Source organism: Harpia harpyja, chromosome 19 (assembly GCF_026419915.1).
Source record: "Harpia harpyja isolate bHarHar1 chromosome 19, bHarHar1 primary haplotype, whole genome shotgun sequence".
In the NCBI taxonomy this organism is placed as follows: Eukaryota; Metazoa; Chordata; class Aves; order Accipitriformes; family Accipitridae; genus Harpia; species Harpia harpyja.
The window spans coordinates 24,447,131-24,465,913 of NC_068958.1; the positions used below are offsets into that span (position 1 = coordinate 24,447,131).

Consider the following 18,783-nt stretch of genomic DNA (forward strand, 5'->3'; position numbering starts at 1 on the left):
CCATCTGAACATCAGGAAACGCTTTTTCACTGTGAGGGTGACCAAACACTGGCACAGATTGCCCAGGGATGTTGCAGAGTCTCCATCCTTGGAGATATTCAAAAGCCGTCTGGACGCAGTCCTGGGCAACCAGGTGTAGTGTCCCTGCTTGAGCGGGGCGTTGGACAAGATGACCTCCAGAGGTCCCTTCCAACCTCAACCATGATCTGGTTCTGTGAAAGGGCTCATTGTCCACTCAAGCTTGTGTCCCCAAGGAAGCCAAGCTACAGAATAACATTGGTCCTTTTCTAAGCTTTAGGTTTTTAGCTATTTATAGTTCCTCCTATGTCCTTGTCTTGAACATTGTGTGCAGTAATACTGGGTGGCCCATCTTAAAAATAATTATTTCAGAAATAAGAAAGCTGTACAGGATCGATGACAAGGACGATCAGAGCTATAAGCCAGAGACGGTTAAGTCAGCAAACACAGAGAAGGTAAAAGTGGGGAGCGATTATTTCTGTAATTCTTGCAGTGCAAGAAATACAAGCTCCCACCTAAATTGTCTGGTAGGTGCTTAAAACAAGCAAATAGAAGGATAATAGGTATTCTGTTGCCAGAGGGTACCGTGAAAGGTAAAAGTATAAATTGGTACAAAGAAGAGTTAGGCCACAGAAGAGTAGTACAGTGAATGTTCTTGAGCACAATAAACTCAGCTCACAACAGACAAAAACCTCAACTGTTTTGTTACTGCATTATTCTCTATAAAAGTATTCCCATTCATGCCAGAGGTGAATTCAGTCCAGTGTTTTTTTTCCAAATAACTTGGATCAGTATGAGATGTGCGAGCTCTTCCTCCTGTTCATTGTCCACCACCCAAGAGTTACCCATTTAACTGCCAAATTTTAAATAGTTGGCCAAATAGCTGCTAACTGTTGGGATCCCCCCCAGACTCTCTACCTCATGCTTTGACAGATTGACCTTCCTCATCTGACATTGAAATAACAACTCGTGGAAGAGATGCAGTGTGACCACTTAAAATTTTTTAAAATGAGGAAGGTCCTTCATTTCCAGTTTGGCCATTTAATGTGCTGTTTCACCAGACTTCATTTGTTTTGATGGTTTGCAGTGAATGCGAAGATACAGATAATTCCAGAGCGTGTGAGTCAGAAGTTAAGCAATTTGCCCAACTCCGTTTCTATAATTTCCTGTTTGTTAGTGCCTTAGGCTACAAGAGCATCAAGAAAGGGACAGAGAACTATGCAGAGCAGAAAGCAGTTGTGCTCCTGTACAAATATATTTTATTCCAAACAAAACCTCTTAGCATTGATTATATGTATTGGAACAGCAACGCTGTGTGCAAAAAATGAGATGAGAAGGGCAATTCCCTGCTTTCACATACTAAGGGGGCAGTAGAGTATGTCCCTCGTGTGCTTCAATCTTTCTCATTTGTGCTTTGAAACTGCAGTCTTTGGAATGCTTGTCAAAAGGAACCTAGTACAAAGTAGGCAGGTTCTCATCCTGCTTATTGTTTCCAAAATACGCTACTACAGCACATCAGTTTGAAGCAGCAGAATTCAGATTATTTCCTCAAAGGGCTGTGCTTTAAAGCAACAGTTGTCACAAATATAAATCTTTAATTTTCTATTGCACTTTCATGCTGCTCTCTGAAGCATTTAGTAAATGAAAAAAACATATTAAGCAGTATTTTGTCATCAAAACACTAGAGACAAAAGATCACTTTTCAAATTTGTCAGCATTAGATTATTTTAATGAATGTCACAAATAATAGCAAGCTGTATTTCTTTTTTTTTACCCAGACGTTAAATCTATTCTCCTATTAATACATATGACTTCCTTTACAAGGGATTTTATATAATCTGAACCAAATAAATTAATACAGGTTACAAAAGACTGCTGGAAATGTACTTTTAAGGTTAGTTCTCTACAGTCTTTTAAGCAGTGGCAGTGGTGGAATCAAGGCGGAAGGGATATTTTGCCCCTTGGTTTTCACTTAAAGGTTTCTTTCTTGAATTCCTTTTCACAAGCTCTGAGTAACTTGGTCTGACCTTATTCCTGACCCTGCTTTGAGCAGGAGCCTAGAGACCTCCATAGGTCCTTTACAACCTGAATTTTCATATGATCCTAAGAACAAACACAGATAAGGTTCCACTACATTTCTATGAATGTAAGTAGTTCAAATTTATGGCAGCTATGCTGGAGTGATTTTTCTACACGATACAAGGTCTTATTCATATTTCTAATTTGCAATCATTTAACTGGCCTGAAGGAATTAATTGATTGAATTTGAAGTTGAAATTCCAATGACCTTTTATTCACTGGCCTCATATAGCAAGCCAATGTTTCAAAGTGAAACTTGGCTATAGTCACTGCCTGTGCCCCAAACTGTATTTTCTACTGACAGCCATACTAGTGACATGTGATGGTTGGCCCACTTTTTTCCAGGCTTTCAAATTGTCCATTTATTCCTCATGCTGATGCATGTAATTTAGTAATTTTACGTACAAACTGGATGATGAAACATCCGCACATTTCCACAGCTGAGTATTTGATATACTCAACTGTATCTTACACAGGCCCCTTAATGTGGAAGAGATGTTCCACTGAGGACAACACGGGAGGATGTATGCATACATTTTTACACAAAGAAACATCTTTCTCAATGCACTTGACAATAATGTGTCAAGAAACCTCAAGTTTAGCTGTAGTGCTACAGAATGCAGCAGGCCCTTTAAAGACTTTAAAATGCAACAGAAACTTAAGCAAAGACCTTCAGATACCCTTGTGCTTGGAGGTTGGGGAACTGAAGACACTGCCTAAGACACATTCTTTTTATCCTCATTGCTTTGCCTCAGGCTCACTGAATCCTAAGTGAATTTATGAAGTATATTTGGTTTTGCCATGCTAGAACCACCTTTTGTAATTATTACTAGATGTAACTCTGAAATTATTCAGAATTGGAAGAGTGACCTGTCAATAAACAGCTTGTATTTTCCATTGAAAGCTGTGACAGTCTGGGGAGTTGGTCTTACAGAACAGATAGTCTAGTGAATTTTTTGAGGCAGATTCTGTCATTTGAGGGCCATGTCACAGCTGGTTTTGAGCAGACAGAGGTTGTTGACTTAAAACTATTACTTCTACAGCTGGGAGAGCTCGTTCTGTACCGTTCTCTCAGACAACACTAGAGCTTTGCATGGAAAAAATCCTCAGCACAGAACAGTAAAATGAAGCTGTCATTACTGACCTTTTAAGAACCAAAAAATTTTTGTGCTTGAGAGTGCCTCACTGAACTCAAGAGTGTTTTTGTATGATAGACACTTGAATGCAGTCAGTGATATCTGGATGCGTCACAAGTGTGTATTTACTCTTAAACTACTGAGAGAATAGCTACTTTAGATTGGCAGAGCAAAGACATCTGTGAATAGACTGTGTGCAGGCAATTTACTACGGATAATATTTCAGAAAAGCGCTCTTGCAACTGCTATTCAGTGAGATTTGCATGCCTGTGAAATGTCATATTATCTTCCTGATTCCTTTTCTCCTTCTCTCATGAATGAGGCACTCTCCGTAGTTGCCTAAATGAAGGCTTTGTTTTTGTCTTCAACATTCAGCACAAACTTTCTGGTGATCAGAATGAAAAATGCTGTCATAACAGAGATTTTTCTTCTCAGACTGCCAGTTTAGAAATATTGCTTACTGGTGGATAGAGCTGAGCATTTACTGAAAGCATTTGGATAAATCCACTAGCCTTTTCCTCTACGGGGCCTGATGCGTGTGTCCCACCAATAATGCTTTTGGAAAGATTATTGTGATACTATGCGTAACACTTGAGGACTTCTCACTTTTCTTTTGGATGCTTGGGTCTGTCATGTTGCATACTTTTTTCTTCGCTCCACACAGGACAAACAGGGAGGTTTGTCCAAGGCCACAAAGCATGAGTGGCAGTGCTCAGTAGTATTGCTGTGCTTTACTGACAGTCCAAAAAGAAGGGAGGAGGACCAGTTTAACATTGCAACACTTGGTATTATAATCTGTCACACTGATACCCAATTTGGGATTACATGTTCAGAAATCAAGAGGACCTAATAGGGAAGTATCTTAACTGCAAAACTCTCTGTCCTTGGTAATACAAAGGAACTCAGTGGAGAAACACACTTACTCAAGGGAGTTATCATAAGGGGACTTCCTGTAAATGTGTCTCAAAAGCATTTTCTAGTAAGATAAATAACATGGGTGACTGTTCTCAGAGTCTATACTGATGTGTTTAATTTTCTGTGAATGTGGGCTGCGTAGATAATAAAGACAGACAATGGTAAGAGGCTTTCTTTTTTTTAACTCTCTGCTGCACTACAGATTCAGTCTGGGAAAAAAAAAAAGCCTTTTGACAGTAAATAATTGAAATGGAAATACTGCCTGAAATTCACTTATAAAGTCACTAAAGCTCAGTCACTGTAGGAAAAAATAAGGGCTATCTAAGCAAGGGTTGTATGTCTATCTGATGCATCTTTTATAAAATGGGGGAACTATTTTTAGCAGAATAGAGAAATCTATTTTCCATGTGCATTCAAGAGAGGAAGGAGAATCAGTGTGGCTGAAAACACTGGTGGAGGCAGCAGACACATCTTTAGCAAAGCGAGTGGGTGTCAGGAACAGTAAACAATGAGAACATGGGAATAGGTGGAAAGTCAGTGTTCTGGCAATCTTAGAAGCTGTTGACTAGAGGTGTGTATTCAATGCAGTTGATCGGATGGCTTAAATACAAGAGAAACATCTCAAAAGAGGACAGGGGAGAACAGGAGCTTTTGACCTGTGGAAACTTCTCTTTCCGTATTATCTCTAGCCTAAATGCATCTCTGCCAAGAAAAGCTTGTAAATATGCACAAGGAATGTAACCAGTTAGGTTTAACTTCCAATGGCAGTTGTTCAAAACAAATAAAAGAATGCTACATGTTTCTCTCTTCTTCCCATACCTTCCCCCTCAGCTGGAATTCAGGGTGCTCCAAAAGAAAAGAGTTTTCACCCATCATCCCAGGCACTTATGGATAACTTAATAGGGAAAGCTAGGCATCTACTCAACCAGAGATCCAGGAAATTTTTTCTGAGCTGTATCACAGTAGAACAAAAACCTTCCTTGAGCTGTAGGGTCTAAGAGAAAGGAGGTTATATATGGCATTATTTTTCTGTTCGCTAATGGAAACTATTGTCTGACTTTGCTACAGCCATGGTTTCCTAATTGTTGGAAGTAATTTGCCCAGATTAATGCTCTCTGTTCAATTCACTTAATGTGACTTAATTTCATAACACTACAGGCTTTATCAGTAGTCAAAATAACCCCTGGAAAACCCCAGGAGGCAAAAATGCTTGTCGAGTTTAGCTGTTGAGGCTGGATGATGCAGCTTCATGAAAAATGAAGTAATTGTTTTGAGCGAAAGAACCATCAGAAAATTACTGGGTCTATCAGAATTCTTTGTCTTCCATCAGAGGTGTTATTTGGTCATAACTTGGCTTTTATTTTTATGTTTATCACAATGCCTTTTTTTGTGTCTCTGGTAATATGGGAGTACTGTGAGACTTCCCTAAGCCTATACTGCAAAGTATCATACAGTTAGTTACCCATAAAAAAACCCTTATGTAATTTTTTTTAATCAGATTGAATTTGGGATATTACCTATTGCAAAGAGGCACATAAAGGCACGGAAATTTTCTGTTTCAACTTCGTGTTGAAAGTGTCAGCTTAGATAAGATCATAAAAGCTGTTGTGTTTGTTCCCCCCCCCCCCCCCCCCCCAAAACCCCCAAACTTTCTAGTATGTACAAGTATCCTGAAGTGTTCTCTGCATAACCAGTATGGTAGTTCTTGTTAGCTTTCCCTATATACCATGTATAGTTGTTTGCAATAGCTATAGCTAAGGAATTGCGTGTAGTTAGGAATGTTCTCTGTAATATCTTTTCTCCCTTAGATGTGGTAACAAGTACTCCCAATTCTGCCCTGGAACCCATTTACACCAGCAATAGCTATCAGTCAACTGTCTTGGCTTTTACTAATCACTCTGCCGATTCTGAATGCTAAAAGTAACCTTTGATTTGAGTTAATATTATCTCACATGTAATTCAGCATTGTTTTGACCCCTTTTTTTCCTGAGGCTGGTCATACAAAGTACCATTCAATGCCTTTATTCAGAATAGGAAAAGGTCTTTGGAATTGTAAACATGTTAAATATGTTAATAGTGTATGAGACTTCTCAGAAATAACATTTTGCAGCCAGAAGCTACTATTCTGCACTCCCCTTTGGAAAAACAAAAAAACAAAACAAAAAAGTTGTAAAACAACTCTAACAACATTTCCAGGTTTTCACCCAGCTTTAGTGGTTATTGCTTAGTGTTGATGGTTTAGCCTTCAGTGTTTGCCATATATTGCCAGGAGTTTATGACTTACAGGATATCACTATGATCCAAGGCTTATGGTTTATCGATCACTGTACTCTCAGGCCTCATGCTTTATCATTTAGGATTCAGACTCTGTGTTTAGTATTTTGTGGTTTGCTAAAGTAAATTATAAACTCCTGAAAGATACAACTCTTGAACTCTAACCCTTAAGTAAGATTTGTTATCTTCTTCCTTCACTATCCAGGGTTCATCTCTCTGTGGTCTGATTCAAGATTTGGTTTTGATAGTTTCATTATATGCACTCAGACTTCTCAGGAAATTGCTAAGTTGTTGGAGAGAGCTGTGAGGAAGTATATACTGTATAGCAATGTGGAAAAGATAGTGGAATCACAGACCCATGAGCCTGAAATGGGGCTGGGTAGTACCTCAAGGGTTTGAGAAAGAGGGTTCGTGGTGGTTACCTACCCACAGAGACCCACAGAAAGCATTGAAATAGTAAAAATCTCAGTAATTTTGAAGGAAAACTTTAGGAATTGGCAGCTAGTGTCTCAGAAACACCAGAAGCAGAAGCCAGTCCTTCTCTGAGCAGTAGCTGCCTGGGCAGTGGCAATTGTTTGGATTTTGTCAGCATGGTCATGGTGAAGATAGGCAGTGAGCATATCCTGCTAGCCCAGTAAATCCTAGTTCTTGTCTGCTTTACACTCTGTGTAGACACTCCTTTTGTGCTGCTTGCACACAGTAGAAGTTGTCCTGGATAAGCTGTCCCACAGACAAGGTTATGCAGCATCTCTGAGGCCACTAAGGATTGTAGGAGGGAGTGCTTCCAGGATTTGTTGGATTACTGTAGGGTTCCTGGGGATCCTTTGGTGTCTTTGAGGGGAGTGGGGTGGGTGGAATCAAGATAACACACAGATCAACACCCCCCCTCCAACCAGTGTTTTCTCCTGCTCTGTCAGGGACCACGTGTTAAATGATACTGGGACTCCTCTTAATTTAGCTAATGAAGCCCACAGAATAGATCAGACACTGGAGTGAGGGAAAGGGTGGGTGGGAAGGGGTCAGACAGGACATCCCCCTGTAAACCCAGCCTAAGTATTTCTCTTTTAAGAGGTGCTCCTGGGGAGAGAAAGGAGAGGCAAGAAGAGACTCTCCTATCTCCTGAGATTCCCCTTCCTCCTTCAGTAGTCGTATTCAAATCAATACATACTATAGTTTATTTGATCACCTTTATGCCAGGGAGCACAAAGCACTCAAAATTGAACATTGCCGGAGCCTGGGGTGAGTTTTTCCTTGCCTGTGGTGGATAAAGGCCATGGCAAACATGTTCCTCTTTGTCACCAGGATTTCTCTTGTCCACGCACTGAGGATGACCCTGCCAGAAGGTGCTAGGGAAAGGGGAGGATGACACCACCCAGCAATGGCTGCAGGCAGCCTGGGGTTAGCCTGGGTGGCCTATTTGATCCTCCCCAGCTTTTCTTCTCCCCTTCTGGTCTGAGGTTCCTTCCCAATATGGGCTGGTGCCTGTACTCTCGGTCCTACAGACACAGACACCTTGGAGCTGTGAGGAGGCAGTTGGGCCCACAGGCAGGCTTTTGGCACATCAATGAGGGGAGAGCCCTGCGTGCTGGGTGGGCGAAGGGTGAGCGGGGTTGGAGCATGGCATGGACTGGTCTGAGCTGTCTGATCAGGGACAAACATGGAAGGAGGGGAAAGGAAGAACATCTGATGGAATATGAGGTGGAATTCTGTGCAGGGCTAGCTTTTTGGAGAGGGTATGGAGGCAGTGGTTTTGAGCTTATTCAACCCAACTCACTGGTGTGATTTCCTTATGCTCATTATTTCTTAAGGAGAAGAAAAAAAATTGTATTTCATGAGGACCAAAATTTTAATGGTAAATTTCCTAAGCACCAAAGATGGTGCAAGCGAACAACATATTAAAAACCCAGCAACCTCAGAGTCAAACACAAAGGAAGAGATTCTAAGCAAAGCCTCATCAGCAACTGACAGTAAATTCAAAATGCATAAAGCATTGTCTGATAAAGCCCTAGGATGTCTACCAGACCGCTCACCTCTATTAAAAAAAAGATTTTATTTTCTGTTTAGTCTGTGTTTTACTTCAGAAATTATTCAATATATTTCTTCTCTGCACTAACTTGAGATTTCTATTGCATGAGTTTTTCACAACATCTAGGCAAAACTTCTGTCAGTAACCCTGTGAGGCAGCGTGACAGAAGAAATATTTATACAGTGTGAGTGGACGACTCAAAAGTCAGTGTAGCATGACACACACCTTCTAAGGTCTTAATTTCTTCCTCCACAAACTTTGTGTCAGCAGCAGAACTGCAAAATGACAAGCTGATTTGTAGAGAAACAACAAGAATCTTGTAACACTTTAAAGGACATTAGAATTTACTGTCACCTTATTGTCTCTTCAAGATAAAGGCTGAAGTTACTTTTGATGCTTGGCTTCCACTTGGCGTACATATTTTCAGTCCATACTTTTAATTTAATTAGCAGAGATGTCCATCTAGCACTCAGTCCTGCACAGTGTTAGTGCTGATATCCATTAAAAAAAGAAAGAAAATAATCTCTCTGCATAGAAGATACCACGTTGGACAACAGTACAGAGATCTAGTTTGGGACAGCTGTTTTAGAATTGAGTTACGGTCACAGCAACACTGGTGTTTTTAGGGTACCACCTAGGAAATGAGCATCTAGCTTGCAGCTGGCAGTGCAGCAAAGCAGAAAAGAAATAACTTTTCAAGGGGGTGATGGGTAAAACCTTACACACTGACACCCGTCTAGTACCTCAAAGCACCAGAAGAACAGCCTGGAAGCGTAGCCCCTTCCTGCCTTCAAAGCTCTGGCATGCCTCGGTCACAGCTCCACCGCTGCTCTTGGAGACTTCGAATCCCCTATTTATTCGCTTCCTTATCCTTCCCAGCATCTCCCACCAAGTTCCAGACCGAGAACCATCTATCGCTGTCTTGAGACATGCAGCCAGCGTTTTTTCACAGCATCCCATCCGTGATCTCAAAGACATTCTCAAACGACCATTACCATCTTCGATCTTTGAACAAATCTTCCCTTAGAACCGCTTAAAAACCACCCCTGTCCCTCCCCTCGTCTTCAAAATTCTCACAAAGGTCGATCTTTTTTTCTGTAGCGCTGCGCGGCCGAGAGCAGCCCGGCGGAGGCACTACCCAGCAGACTGCGCCGAGCCGCCCCTCGGACCACGGCGAGCCGAAGGACAGCTCCTCCCGCCGGCAGCCGCCCCGGACCTCCGGACGTGCACCGCGCCCCGGCGGGGCGGCGCCCGGCGCGCTCCTCCCGGCGCTGCGGGCGGGGGGCGGGGGGGGTGCGCCGCCCTCCCGGTCCCGGCGGCACTTCGGGTTCGCGCACTGCCCCTGCCCCCTCGCTTCCCCGGCCGCTGCGGAGCGCGGGGTGTAGCCGCGCCCTGTGCTCGGTCCCGCAGGTTGCTTCTCGCAGTAACTCATTTCCCCTCACCCTCCCTTCCTCTTCTTCCCTCTTTTCTTCACTTCCCACCTGCTTTTTTGCCCTCTTCCCTTCCCTTCCCTTCCTCTCCCCACTCTATTTCTTACTTCCGTCCTTGTTTCCTTTCCCTGTCTCACCCCCATTTTCCCTGCCATTCTTTCTTCTCTCTTTCCTTCCCCCTTAGAATCATAGAATCATTTAGGTTGGAAAAGACCTTTAAGGTCATCGAGTCCAACCGTCAACCCAACACCACCAGGCCCACCAAACCATGTCCCGAAGTGCCTTGTCTACGTGTTTTTTGAATACCTCCAGGGATGGTGACACCACCACTTCCCCGGGCGGCCTGTTCCAATGCCTGACAACCCTTTCAGTAAAGAATTTTTTCCTAATATCCAATCTAATCCCTTCTCTCCTTTCCTCTCACACTTGCCCCCCATTTCTCCTTCTCCCCCCTTCCTCCCCGTCTTACAAATTCGCCTTCCCTTGTCCCTCCCATCCCTCTTTTCTTTTTTCTTTCTTCCTCCTCTTTCCCCCTTTCTGCCACCCCTCCCTTCAGATCTTTAGACCCTCAGGCGTAGACAGCCAGGGACCACTCCCACACCCATGTACAGACTGGAGGTGCCAGCTAAGGTGAGCACCAACTAAATCCTACCCCAAAACACCTAAGACATCCTCAAACCCCGCCTCAGTGCTCCCAAACTAACTCTGAAACAGTGAGACTAGGCTGGGTAGATTTGTTTCTTTTGCAGGGTAATCATCTGAGGACCAAAAACTTGGAAGAGAAGCAGTGTGACCTGATTTGTTCATGTCAGTGACGTTTTTCTAAGGAAGTACGTAAGTATAGAAGGGGCCTAGAAGGGGTAGCAAACAGAAAAGAAAAGAGCAAGGAGTGTTTGAGAGAGGAAGAGCTAACTAAATGCCATCAGCACTTAAGTTGTTAAAAGCTGAAGGAATGGTTGTTAAGCATTGTTTATAGGAAGGTCTGAGGGGGCATAACGCACAAGGAATGGAAAAATACCGTGGCTGAACCCAGGGTTCTGCCTCAGGCCTGCAAGCGGGCTTTTGGCATGGAGTCCTCGTGCTGAGCCCAGGCACGTCAGTGTGGGGAGGGCCCTGCATGCTGGGCGAGTGAGGGGTGAGTAGGGCTAGATCTTGGCGAGGGCTGCTCTGTGCCAAACGCACATGGAGGGGAATGGGAGATGGGTCTGAAGGAATAAGGGGTGTGGGCTTTTAATCTCCAACAAGGTCCCTGATGTTTCCACTGGGTTCCCCCGCAATGTACTTGAAGACAATGCTTCTTCTGGGGTCCCCCAGGACTTCTCCTGCAATATCACTAGCCACAGGTGGTACCCAAGGCACTGTCACCTGCACGCATTTAGAACCCCTCTGGTAGATAGCCCCTACCCTGACCTGCTGCTTGCAAGCTTTGTCACCCCGAGGGCTCTGCAGGTGCTACTCAATCCAGCCCCCGAAGCCCCTAGCCACTAAAACCTGCCCCAAGACCACCACCAACCTCTGAATCCCTGGACCTCAAAACCACCCCCAAACCTGAACCAATCCCCTCCTACAATCTTAAAACTGCCCCTAAGGCCTGCCCAAGACCACCAATGTCTCTGACAGCACCCCTGAAGCCTGCTGTAAACTGTAAACCCCCATCCCCAATCCTGCTTTCATTCCCCTTCAAGTCCACCCCAAACAATGCTCCAGTACTCACAGCAACTGCAAACCACCCACAATCCTGCCCCCAAACCCCCATGACTCCAGATGTCTCTTTATCTCCCTTCACCGGTTGAAGTTGGCTTCTTGGTGCCCACGTGGTCCTGTGTGCCCTTGGTCCCGTGCCAGAGGAGAACGGGATGGATGGCTGGACACGGCTGGGACTGAGGCACAGACCATTCAGAGACCCAGCAGCAGCAGAGGATGGGTCGCTCCCTGAGGTTCACCAGCATTTCCTTTTCCCATTGCAGTAAGACAAGCACAAGCTAGCCCTTGACTTCACTTTTTTGTCAGTTAACACCAAAGTTAGATTACATCGGGGAAAGAGTGAGGCTCAGCCAGGTGGCTCCCAGCCTGACTCCAATATAGGCTCTGCTGGAGGCTGATGTGCTTCCTACTATGCTCAAACTGTATTGGGGTCCTCCTTGCTGCCTGCAACATGACCGCATCAACTCGGCAGTCCCCTAGCACTGCTGCACAGCTATGTTTTGTTGGATGAGCGTGGGGCTGTCAGAGGCAGAGGGGAGCAGAGTGTAGTCCCTTGCTTCTCTGCAAGGTGTGATTTCTCTCAGCCTAGCATGCTCCCTGTAATATTCCTCTGGCCGCCTGTGGTCAGAGTCAGTTGTCTCTCTCCTGGCAGCACTTCCACTTGCCCTGGCCCAGGAAAGTGGGGAAAAAAAATGTGCTTTGAAACCGACAGCAGCTTCTGGATTCATTAGTCAGCTCTCTCCAAGAATCACACCTGCTCTGGTGGGGCACCATCAGGCTTTAGAGTATGGAAGAAGCAGGCAGGGTGCGAGGAAGGATGGAGGCTGCAAACGGAAGCACCAAGGGGTGAGTGCAATTACCTGAGCAGGTTGTTCAGTGGGTGACATGTGGGCTGGGCTGGGCTTGGCTGCTTGGGTCTGTAGTGGGGTCTTGGGTGCAGGTTTGCGGTTACCTGTGCATGTGACGAAAGGTTTGTGGGGGGTAGCGTGTGGAGGAGATGGGATGCTGTGTGTGTCTGGGCTGTTGGGTGCATTGTGGTGCTGAGGGGAGTGCCTGCATATGCCTGCAGGATTACTGCACAGTGCTTTTTTCCATGCTGGTGTCTGTGTTGTCAGCTGTACCAGTGTTCATGGACGAGCGTGCATGCACCAATGTCTGTATGGGAGGCTGTTACGCCTGTAGTGCCCTACCCATCCCTCTTCCCCTGGTCATGGCATCTGTCTGCTGGACAGGTGGAGAAGTTAACTGTCTGTGGGTGGGTGTATGTGCCCATGTTTGTGCTGGCCATGAGGCAGAGCTGCTCCCTCACTGGGGCTATGCCAGGTATGCAGAATGTGTCTGCATGTGTGTGTGCATGCATGTGCTTGCATGTTTTGTGGTACGGGAGGCTCTTCCCCTGACTCTGTGTGCCTGTGGAGATGTTTTGGGGTCTGCAGAGCAGGTTTTTCTGGGTCCTCTGTGGCTCTTTCTGCTTCCAGGGAGCCTGGGATCCCTGAAGTACTCTGGTCACCTCTGTCAGACTGTTCCAGGGGCCTGTGGGGGAACACTTGTGGGTCTGCGGGTACTGTGATCTCTGGGACTTTGTCAGGGTTTCCGGTAGGTTTGCAGGAGCTCCTGGGGCTTTTACTCACCTTTGAGCTCTGTTCTCAGTGTGGGGGTGCTCATTTGGGGGTCTTCAGGGCAGTTCCTACCACTTTGCTCCCACATTTGGGCTAGTGCAGGGGTCATCTTGAGTGTCTGAAGATTTTGGTGGTTCCCTGGGGCCGTGGTGGGGTGCCTTGAGGTGTTTGCCATGTTTTTCAGACAGCTTGGCGATGCCCAGACCTGGTCTCTTTTGGGAGAGTTGTTTCAGAGTCTTTGAGTTCCTTCCCACAGGCTTGTTGAGCAATCAAATGTTAAGTATGGAGGGCTCTTTGCTAAAGCTCTGCTCAGTGAGCTTCACTGCCAATCTGTGAATGCTGACTGAAGCAAGCAAAGTGGGGAAATTACAGAAAAACTGTCATAACCAGCATTTTGAAGGGCACAATGCTTGCCCTGCCTTATGCAGCAGGAGAAGTGTATTTGGAAACCTTTTGAGCGTGAACTGGTTTTGAGAGCTGGTGGTTAGCGAGACCTTCATCTTACCCTAACTGGCATCCACAGCAGAGCAGCAGTGACCTGAGGAGGGTTAAGGTCAGACTCTGCTCCTCCTCATCTCCTGTTCTTCTCACTGCCTTCTCTCGCTGTCTTTCAAATGGAATGGCATCCAGTATCTAGACTCAGCACAGTAAGGGCAAATGCAAGGACTGAGGGGCAGAGGGTGTTTTATGACTGGCTGGCTGGCCTTCTGCCAGTGGCCTGATCCCAGATAGGCAGACTGGTTGCAGGGCCTGTTCTGCAAATGCAGGCTGGAGAAATGGGCTGAACCTCATGAAGTTCAACAAGGGGAAGTGCAGAGTCCTGTACCTGGGGAGGAACAACCCCATGCACCAGTACATGTTGATGGCCCCCCAGCTGGAAAGCAGCATGAGCCAAAAATGTGCCATTGCTGCAAAGAAGGCTGAGGGTGTCCTGAGCTGCACTAGGCAAAGTATTGTCAGCAGGATGAGGGAGGTGATTCTTCCCCTCTGCTCAGCACTGGTGAGGCCACACATGGAGAGCTGTGTCCAGTTCTGGGCTCCCCAGTGCAAGAGAGACATGGAAATGCTGGCAAGAGTCCAACGAAAGGCCACAGGGATGATTAAGGGACTGGACAGTCTCTCCTGTGAGGTGGGACCTTGGCCTCGCTTGCTGCTGCCCACAGGCGCTTGCCCGCCCGCAGTGCAGGTGGCCATATGCCCAGCTGTCATGTGCGCTGCGGCCGTTGCCCTCGAAAAGCCTGGCACTGAAGTACGCCGGCTCGCTCCTGCGCACTGCAGCCCCGGTAGTCGCTGCTGCCCTCCTTTGGTCCTCATGGACCAGAAGCACGGACTGTCTTTGGCCATTGTCTCTTCCCAGTGTCTGCAAGATGGTCTGTGCAGTCTCACTGCGCTTGGGCCTGTTTGTCAGCTCTGTGGAGCAGACTGCCCGTCCCCGGGACACCGCGCAGGTGTGGAGGTAGCATACAGTGTGACTCAGGGGGTGAGGGCGCTCCTATGCACATGTGAGCGAGCAGAGCTCTTCGGAGCACTCGCGTAACTGTCCGACGGTTCCGCAGCCAGAAAGCGCTGGTCTGTGCCCCGCAGCTTGACGTGCTCGCGGCTGCCCTCGCTCGATCGGAGTCTGGCCGGGGTCGCAGCCTGTGGCTTCACGCATGCGCAGCGTGCTCGTGGGTGCCCTTGCGCCATGGGAGGTCAGTGCTGCGGGCGATGGGATGACGCGTGCGAGTTTTCGTTCGCCGTGCCCGGTGTTGCCCTCTCCCGTTGCGCTGTGGTACTGCGGGCCGCCCCATCGCGCATGCAGCGTGTCATCTGTATGGCCCACTCTTTCTGCCACGTGATTTTTACACAGCGCAGCAGGCAGGCAGCGTGAGTGGCCGCGCTCCCCGCAACCTTTCCGCCCGTACACCGAGTACCGCAGCCAGCCAGCGTACGCAAGTGCGCAGCGGCCTGCGGCGCACCGCTGCTCCCGCGCGACGACGGCCTAGTAGCGTAGCTGCCGGCAGGACGCATGCGCATTGGGGCCGGCCGTGCCGGGACTGCCGCCATCAGACTCCCGCATGCGTAGTGCACCATCCGGGGTCCGGCGTGGACGTTGCTGCTCGGCGCGTTTGGTCAACTCGCGCGGTGTTTCGGTAGCGGGTAAGGTAGCGCTGATGCTCATCACCCGGTCCTGGGGCTTAGAGTGACCGTCAGCATAGCCAGTCTGTGTTCGGTGGCGTTCCTCCGTGTCGCCGGGCTGCTCGGCGGCGAGCGCGGCCGGGGTCGGCCTCCCGCCGGGGTCTGCTGCCACCTGCTGCCGCCTGTGAGGGGCGGAGGCTGCTCTGCGCATGCGCGAGCGGCCCGTCCGCAGTACCGCCCCGCGTTTGCCGGGGGCAGTCCGCAGCGCCGCTTGTCCAGGCGCCGCGCTCCCCCGGCTGGCGGCAGTGGCGTTGCCTGCGGCGTGGCACGCTGCTCGGCAACCCTTGTGCTCACGAAGACGTTTGGAAGTACCTCGGTAGAAATCTGTGCTTTGGTACTTTAGAAGAAACCGGCCTAGGCCGCATCCTGCTGCCCACGTGCAACTATGTGACTTTTATTACTCACGAGGTACAGGAGCCTGGTTTTGTGCTGGCTTGTGAAAGTTTAGAGTTTTTCGTGGGTATTTTAGCACATTTGCCTGTGGCCTTAGGGCTGCCTCTTGGTCCCTTCTTTTTTGGTAGTAACAGGCAATTTTCCTAATCTTGTGACACCAACAAAAAAAGGAACGTAAACAGCGCTCGCAGTGTGAATCATCACGTTGACGTTCATAGCTTATATGTGCTGCGCTTTTAGAGGAAATGCACTAATATGTTTAGTCCATTGCTTTTTAAACAGTTGTATGTTTGTCTTCGACAGTGATGAGCCTTGAAAATAACGATGTGTGTCCTATAGTAATATCAGTAATATCAGTACTGAAAATTTTGCAGGTGTTCCCTGTAAGCTTGTTCGGTACTGAATTACACACACATTTAAAAACTGTCAGCAAACCATTTTGTGGAGACGGAAAAAACACATGCCAAAGAAACGTACCTATGTGTGAATTTCTCAGACTGGGCAGCTTGCTGTTGTTATAGACAAATCCTTAGATAATCACTTGAGCCATACATCATCACACACTGCAGTCATCTGGAAATAATACAGTTGTTCTTCACAAAATTCTTTTTGTGAGGAATTGCAAGCAAAGTTTTCTGTATCTTATTAAAGCAAGTCAACTGCAAATACAAATAAATACGTACTTTTATACCTGTACTTTAAAATGTAGAATAATGAAATACATGTAGTTGACTAGAGATGACTATTTGGAAGAAGTCAGAAGGGAAACCTGACCTTTTTTAAGTATTCATCCTTGTGCTATGTACACCATCTAGAAACTGGATACAGGAAAATTATATTGTAGCAAGACTACAGTACCGTAATGTGCTGGATTCACAAAATACATAGAAGCAAACTAAATAGATTTTCAAGATTCATTTTGGTATTTGGTAAAGTTCTGTGTTAACTTATGCAAGAATATAATTTTTAATGTGAATGCCATTATGTTCTCACAATTATTTTAGCCTGGGGAATAATAGATTAAAATTGTGGTATCTCAGGGTTTTTACAGTTAGGATCTGTAATTTAACTGAGTCTATGCTAATTACAGGTAGATCCCAAGCTGCATGTTACAGGCTTATTATTAGTCTTTGAATAGCAGATTATTAAAGACATACTTGTTTGGTTCTATATTACCATTTAGAGTATCCTAGTATTAAATATAGGTGGTAATATTATTGCTGTCACACTATGCTTATGTAACTGTGGTCATCGTCAGACCCTAAATAAATATGGAATTTATACTGATATTCGTTTATGGAAGCCATTAACATTTTGAGTGTACAGACAGAAAGGATTTTGTGAATGAAATTGTCCTTAATAGAAAGTATATTATTTGTAATGCATACTCATTTAATTTAGTGAACTGTTTAAAGTTGTTAACTCTTTTCTATACTATAGCATTTCTGCGATGGTTTACAGAAATCATGGAATTATTTTTATTACCAACATGGAAATAAAATTTTTATCTTTATTTCTGAGCTATATTGTGTTTAGACACTCAAAAATGTACAGGTATGTTTTCCTCTGCAATCTAATTATGGCATTCCTAATCATTTCAGAGTTTCAACCATTGGGATTGGCATTTACTGTTTCAGTGGAGAAAGAGGTCTAACTATGATACACAGAAACTGATTTAGCAGAACAGTCCATAAGACAGATGCTGTCAAAGTAATTAAAACACAACCACTTTTCCATTCCGTTCTTCTCTGTACTGCATGTCCTAAGAATATACGAAATGTCCTGCTGGGCTGGAGCTATCGTCATAAGTCTACACCAGCATTCTGTCCCTAACAGTGGCAACGGGAGATGCTATTTAGGAGGAGCACATAAGTCTTGCCTCTTTCTGCAGTCCATTCCTCTCATGCCCTCCTCCAGTGTTAGGGATGTTAGAACCTGCAGCCTATTTAGGCTCACCTTACACAAGATGGTAGCTTTGTACCTTTCCAACTTAAACTTTGTCCTTCATAAGATGCAGAGAATGTGACAGCATGCAGTACTGAGGATGTGGATTCACCAAGGTTTTCTGGAGATGTGAAACAGTAGCTTCTTGATCTGTTACCGTCCATATCCCTCCTGGTAATGCCCAGGACTTTTTCAGACTTTTTCAGACTTTTTTTTTCCCCCAGCAGCCACTGCACATCTGGCAAGGCAAGTAGATTAAAGTTGGTTACTAAAAAGTCTCAGCTTACATGCTGTCCTTACATGAGAAATTCCATAATGAAGGTGAGGATAGAGTGGTGGGAACAATGCCAACAAGGTGGAAGGGAGAGAAACACACACAATAAAGCTGTAGAGATGCATGCCTTTCGGTCTTCCACGTGCCTTCCCATATACCCCAGGGCCTTGCACTTGCCCTGCAGGAACCACCTTTTTCATCTAGCTGCACCATAAGGCCCCCCAGTTTGCTTTCTGATGTCCTTAAATTTGGAGGCATCTTGTAACCCCTGTTTGCATTTTGGTGTGCCCCAGAACCCTCAGTTCACATTTTGGGTTGCCCCCAAGTCCTCCATGTGCCTTCTGGTGAACCTCCACCCCCTGTGTTTGTCTTGCAGTGGGCCACAAACTTCTCCATTTAGGTATCTCCCCTCTCCCACGGTTTTCTGGGTGCTTTTTGGTGTTCTTCACGATCAGCTGTTTTCCTTTCGGTTTGCCCCAGGAGCCCTCCTTTACCTTGCCGTGCCCCAGAAAGGAGAACTGCAGCTCATGGCTCCAGGAGCCAGCTGACCAGCTGTTCCCTGCCACCCCGACGAGTGCGGCTCCAGGAACGGCTGCCGTGGTGTCCCAGGGGCAGGGGAGCATCGGGGGCCCCGAGCCCCGGAGCAGACTCGCTCACAGGACTGTTACGTGCGTGACTGAATAAACACTCGCCGACAGTCCCCTTTGCCCTCCGGGCTGCGTTTGCACTCCCTTTGCACGGTGCGAGGGGCCGTGAGGGAGCCCAGGGGAGTCGGAGGTGAGGTGCTGTGGGG

The 18,783-nt window shown here is 46.4% G+C and overlaps 1 long non-coding RNA gene across 6 annotated transcripts in view; it reads left to right on the top strand.

Moving 5' to 3' along the window:
* Window positions 1–18,575, top strand: part of LOC128154194 (uncharacterized) — a 72,226-nt gene extending 53,651 nt beyond the window's left edge. For 2 of the 6 annotated variants that reach the window (XR_008239283.1, XR_008239286.1), the window contains 2 exons: window positions 9,550–10,508; window positions 10,628–14,332. This is a non-coding gene — a long non-coding RNA (uncharacterized LOC128154194). Of the gene's footprint in view, window positions 1–9,549; window positions 10,509–10,627; window positions 14,333–14,558; window positions 14,656–17,373 lie in introns of those variants that run through there. The other 4 variants (XR_008239284.1, XR_008239285.1, XR_008239287.1 and 1 more) reach the window with 4 other exon arrangements.
* The last annotated feature ends 208 nt before the right edge of the window (window positions 18,576–18,783 follow it).